The sequence below is a fragment of the Zonotrichia albicollis genome, chromosome 4, assembly GCF_047830755.1.
Source record: "Zonotrichia albicollis isolate bZonAlb1 chromosome 4, bZonAlb1.hap1, whole genome shotgun sequence".
In the NCBI taxonomy this organism is placed as follows: domain Eukaryota; kingdom Metazoa; phylum Chordata; class Aves; order Passeriformes; family Passerellidae; genus Zonotrichia; species Zonotrichia albicollis.
This window is the reverse complement of record NC_133822.1, coordinates 64,461,347-64,467,346: the sequence shown is the minus strand read 5'-3', so window position 1 is coordinate 64,467,346 and position 6,000 is coordinate 64,461,347. Positions and strand designations below refer to the sequence as shown.

Genomic DNA, 6,000 nt, shown 5'->3' with positions numbered 1-6,000 from the left:
GCAGGGCTGCACATCGAGGAAGTAATGGGTAAATTCAGAGGTGACGTCGTTTGGAGAGTGATATCCCCAGGCCCCATGCGTGTTTCCACATGGACACCCCTGCAGTCCCACTCCCTTACTCCTTAGAGCCGCACACATTTCCAGCCCAGGGCTCCAAGGACGGCCCCAGCAGGCACGGACACCTGGGCAGCGCTGCGGGCTCCCAGGCCAGGGCTTGAAGGTTGCTGCCAAGCCGGACCGCCTGCACCGAGCCGGGGCTGGGCCGAGAGCGGCCGCCGCGGCCGCAGGGTTGATCCCCAGTACAGAGAGAAGCAGCCTCAGAGAGAGACGTGGCTCAATTCCTGCCAGAGGGGCCCCCGCCCCCCACGGAAGCTGAAGGCACCCCCTGATGGCACCCTGCCCGCTCCGCTCCCGGGCTCCCGCAGAAATCCCGAGAGCCCCTGGCGGCCCTCCCGCCGGCACGGATCCGAGTGGCCACTGAGCCCGGCCCGGACACGGGGCCGCGCAGCTCCGGCCCGCAGCGGAGCGGCCGCTGGCGGAGGAGCCACGCGGGGCGAGCGAGGGAGGAGGGGCCGGCGGCGGGCGGGCCCGGCTTGCCTGGCGCGCTGGGAGCTGTAGTCCGCCGCCACCCGCTACCGCGCGACCGGGAGCGGAGGAGGACTACAGCGCCCAGGGTGCCCCGCGGCGGCCCGCCCCGCGCTGACTCGTGCAGCACGTTGTCCGGCTAACGCGCCCCGCGCCCGCTCCGCCGCAGCGCCCCGGCCAGCGGCGGCTCCGCCGCTCCCATCGCCCAGCACGGCAGGTCAGCGGGGACGGGGGGCGGCCGCGCTGCCGCGTCCCTCCGGGCCGGGGGGCGGCGGGGCCGTGCTGGGGCCGACCCCGGTCGTGGCGGGCGCGTGCAAAGGGAAGCGGATGGGGGATGCCGCGGTTCTCCCGGTGCCCCACAGGAGGGGAGGGGGCTGCGAGCGGCGCGGCCGTGTCCCCTCGCTGTTCGCCCTCGGCACGCACCCGGCCCTGCTCCGCCAGGTGCCGGCTCGGAGGTGCTGCCGGGCAGCGGCCGCTCGGGCGGGCAGGGAGGTGGCCGGCGCGCGGCGGCCCTGCTCGCTCCCGGCGCTGGAAGCGCTCCCCGGGCCTGGCGAGAGAGTTGCAGCCGGGGCTGCTCCGGCGCTGCCCCGCCGGTGACCCCGCGGGCGGCGGGGCCGAGGGGCCTCTCCTCGCGAGCTCCGCCTCGCTGCGGGCGGGCTGAGGCCATCGGTCCCGCTCGAGGGGCGAGAGGAGGCCGGTGCTGGTGCCCGGGGCGGCCCGCGAGGAGGCCCCGCGCTGCCCTGCCCTGCCGGCCCGGGAACTGCGGCCGGGCAGGAAACTTGGGGGGAAATGCGGCTCTGGGGCAGGTTGTAAGGTGTCTTCAGCTCCTTCGTTATGGCTGTTCGCTGGTTTGGGGGTTCACGGACGTGGCGCAACGCTCCTGGTCCAGGTGTTCGGTGATAAGAGCGTGGGATTTGTTTGGTTCTGGCAGGGAGCTGCGGAAAAGCCGAGACTCACAGTTTTTCTTCTTTTTTTGTTTTTTTTTTTGGTTTTTTTTTTTTTTTTTTTTTTTTTTTTTTTTTTTGTTCCTAAACAGTTGTGTCGTTTTTTGAATTCACCTCTGAAAATAGTTCAAATTAACCTAGCTCTTGAACATAACTCGTGTCACAGGCATAGCCTGGGCTCTTCTCTTGAGGAAAATACATTTTCTGATGCAGATGTCCATATAACGCAGGTATTTATTTTTGCTAGCTTTCCGGAAGAAAAAGAATATTTTTCTTTGGTAAAAGTTTGGAGAAAGTTGCAACTGGTGGGTTGGAAAAGTGAGAGAAGGAGATGGTCTTTTACAAGTTAGATGCTGTTTCGCAAATGTGGTGGTGACAATACTAGTCTTAAAAAGTACCTAGGGTGTCTGGAATGACACTTCTCCATTTTGTAGAGTTGTGTATCTGTGCAACCTGTACTGTCCACCTCGTTAATGGAAGTATTCCTTCTTAGAAAGCTAACAGAGTCAAGCAAAAAAAATTTTAAAACCCAAACCAGAGAGATTCCAGAGGTTTCTCATTTGTATTTTAGTAGGGAATAGACCTTACACAGTAGGGGGAAAATGTATCCATTTAATTATTCTAAGCTAAATGAGTTTATTAATTAAAATATCGGGGTTGTGGCTGTGGCACTGCTGTTGGTGGCAGTAGACTAAAGATTCAGTAACTTGAATTGACTATTCTATTGTAAATTTCAATTTTAGGTTGCTTATTGTAAATGTCCGTCCTCACAGTGTCTGGCACTCTGGCATCTTAACTGTACACCACTTGGATATTGTGTAGCTCGAAGAGTTAGATTGATTTTTCAGTAAATTCTTTCTTCCATATGGTAAAAATGATGAAACACTGCTGCTGCTGCCGCCACAACTGTGAATGAACCACGTGGTAGTGCAGTCTATTTGTGGGAGAGTCATACGAGTGCTTTTTTTACAAGAATACTTTTTGGAAAGCATCTTCTTGTTCCTTATTTGCTATTCAGGAAAAGTGCAGAGAGAGATTTGGGGCAGTCTTTGACAATGTAGAAATGAGAGCAGGCCAGAGATAAGTGTGCTCCAGATTTAATGGGAGTGGTGTGTAACTGTGTCTGTCTGAAGTGATATCACAGCATGTGCTTTGCCAGCCAGTGCCAGTAGGAAAGAAGAATTCTGTAGCTCTCCCTGTCCTGTGGGGAGACAGGACGCTGGCTGTCTTTCATAGATGATTTAGTACAAAATCTGATCAATATATTCTCTTGGTGGTAGTTGTTACTAGATTAGAAACATATTTGCAAATACCTATGTGACTTGAATCTGAGATCAGACCTTCAGTTATTGAATGCTTTTTTTAAAGGCCCATTCAAATTTCAGATGGTTTGAGCATATGTTAGTTAATACTGCGGTTCAGTATTTGAACTTAAAACTTCTGTTGTGAAAACTCTTTTTTCCCTTTCTAATAAAGGACTAGGGGAACATAACTTTAATATTAAACCACAGTTTATGGATTTGTATGAAAATGTGCATGCACTCAGTGACAAGTTCTCTTCCTGTACACTTCTTTTTCTCATAATAAAAAAAAAGTAGGGGAGCTCTTTTCTACTCCTGCCTCCTTCCTTCCCTTGCCTTTAGTTGACCTGTCTTGCAGTTTTGATTGAAATCACTGAGGGATGCAGGATCTTAGCATGTCCCCATGCAAGAATTTAAATGTCCTGATGACCCTGCCTATCAAGCACTGCACAGGAGCTCCAGGAGTGTATCTTCCAGTGGGTAAGCCCTTCAGGCTGTCTGCTGAATAACTCCGTCTCTATTGATAGTGCAACGTCCTGCTCTTATGTTGAGAGTGTGCCTATCTCAGGAAGGGTGTGCACGCTTTTGAGAGAGAGCAGGAACCTACACCACAGCTGAACAACACCATGACTGCTGGTGGAATTGAAGAAAGTGTCCAGTCACCTGTGTGCTGCTGCAGCTGGAGGTGCCGCTCTTGCCTTGCTAGGGTGCATATCTTGCATGTTGTAGCTGCCCTTCAGAAGGACAGCCAGACAGCCGGTTACAGTGTAGCCTGTAAAGGAGCTGGGAGGAGCTGGGATCAGGAGTTGCTGAGGGGTTTTCTCATTTCTTTTGAGGGCAGCAGATAGTCATGAAAATAGAGGTGGTTTTTGTTGGTGTTTTTTGTATATATATATATCAGTATCAGGAACAGTGTGGCCAGCAGGAGCAGGGAAGTCATCCTTCCCCTGTACTCAGCACTGGTGAGGCAGCACCTTGAGTGCAGTGTCCAGCTCTGGCCCCTCAGTTTGGGAAGGATGTTGAGACACTGGAGCGTGTCCAGAGGAGGCAGTGAGGCTGGAGAGGGGCTGGGAACACAAACCCTGTCAGGAATGACTGAGGGAGCTGGGAGTGTTCAGCCTGGAGAAAAGGAGACTCAGAGGTGCCCTTATCACTGTCTGCAATTCCCTGAAAAGTGGCTGTAGCCAGGTGGGGTTGGTCTCTTTCTCCAGGCAGCAGCTGACAGAATGAGAGGACACAGTCTCAAGTTGTCTCAAGGGAAATAGAGGTTGGATATTAGGAAAACATTTTTCATGGAAAGAGTGATAAAGTTCTGGAATGGCCTGCCCGGGGAGGTGGTGGAGTCACTGTCCCTGGATGTGTTTAAAAAAAGAGTGGATGTGGGACTCAGTGTTGTGGTTTAGTTGAGGTGTTAGGGCATGGGTTGGACTCGATGATCTTTAAGGTCTCTTCCAACCTAGTCATTCTGTGAATATACTGAATTGGTTAGGTGCAGAGTCCTTTACAGGTTAAATGAGTGGTTCAACAGCTGGATGGACTTGGAAGTAGAACAGCTTTCCTGTGAGTGTGTCAACAGTACTGAATTGTTAGTGTTATCATGGGGCTTCTGTGACTGCAGGCTGGAATTTGCTGCCCTGGAGCTTTCTCTCTGAGTTTTTCTTCAGTTCTCTGCCACAATAGAGCTGTATTTCTTCACTTGTTGCCAGAAGATGGGCTCATGTCATGTAACTGCTTTCAGCTTTGTGTTCACATAATGATTTTGAAAGAGTAAGTCAGCTTGTTCACAGATAGTGTTTGGAGAGTAGAATGAAAGGGACAGGCAAAAGGAGCACTACTGATAAATAATGTGTTTGGCAGTTGGGCAAAATTATTTGTCCTCTGAAATCCCAATTTTAGCATCATAAGGATCGTGTTTCAAAATGTTTATAACAAGAGTGAATGTGTCTGCTGGTACTTTTGAGATGCAGCAGACAGCCATTGACACCTTAGAACTTCTTCACTTGTTTCCTTTGCTTGCTGCTTGTAGGTAATGAACAGAGTGGAAGAGCTGCTTCTTGTAGAGCTCCATACACATGCAGCAGCTGTGCTATTTCCTTCTTGTTCTGCTTGGGAGTGTTTTGCAGAGGATTTTCCAAAACTAGAAGTATCACTTTGTTCATAGCTTTATATGGCCCAGAGGGAGATGTACTGATAGCTTACCCTGAGCTGCTGGATACAGGAAAGTCAATAAAATTATTTTGGTTCTAGATCTTTGCTGAATTCACATAATTCACATTGGAATGCAATAGGAAGGTGACTTGAATAGATGTGTAGGGTCTAAAAAACTTTTAGTTTCTGAGTGCCTGTCCAGACTTGAGCCACATCACTGTGGTCTTTCTGTCCCATGTTTCTAAATTTAGCAGTATATTTGTAACCTCTGCAGCCTCTTAAAAGAGTAAGGATTTGGGCTAATGTTTGCTCATAAATCTGCAATGCAGTGCATTAGCATCCTGATTCACCTCATACTTACTCATTTCATCAAGTAGCCCCAGTCAGTGTAATTAGCAATAACTTGTAAAACCACAGAGCATATGAGAATGCCATCTTGTCTTTCACCCATAAACATGTTTTTAATGTCCCAGGCCACTTGCTCATGTTTCAACACCTCCTTTCAGGCAAAATGAATGTAGTTGTCTTTGACTTTTATGTTTTAACTACCAAAGCCTGCAAATGGACATTGTTTTAACTACCAAAGCCTGCAAATGGACATTGACTCTAGTGTGCAGGTACCTGAGTTTAGGCTGCATATGTCTGCACAGTTCCTTTTGCAGGAAAACCTCATTGATGCTCAGAGGGTAAAAATACACATTTTGAAATTTGTGAACTTCTGAGTCGTGAGAAACCAGAGCCGCGCTCTACAACCATCTGTGATTACAGAACCAGTTGCTCAGTTGAGTTTCAAAGGCGTGGGTTTGTGTCAAAGAGATAACATGCAATATGTGGAGTAGGTCACCTTGGTGATAATTTTGAAATACATTCCAATTTCTGAATTTGTGGCTGTTACATTAATTGGTAGACAGGTCTCCACAGATGCATCCTTCTGAATATGAACAGGCTTTCAACAGAGTAGACACCATTTGGAGCTGATAATTGTTTGTAAACATTTGTGAGATTTCTGTGCAAAAGTATGG

General features: G+C 49.9%; 1 protein-coding gene across 2 annotated transcripts in view; it reads left to right on the top strand.

Moving 5' to 3' along the window:
• Positions 1-657: 657 nt before the first annotated feature.
• TRABD (TraB domain containing) overlaps positions 658-6,000 on the top strand; it is a 31,766-nt gene continuing 26,423 nt past the window's right edge. The window contains exon 1 of one of the 2 annotated variants that reach the window (XM_005481923.4): positions 658-802. The gene's annotated coding sequence lies outside the window, so the exon portion shown is untranslated. Of the gene's footprint in view, positions 803-1,685; positions 1,760-6,000 lie in introns of those variants that run through there. The other variant, XM_014275969.3, reaches the window with a different exon arrangement.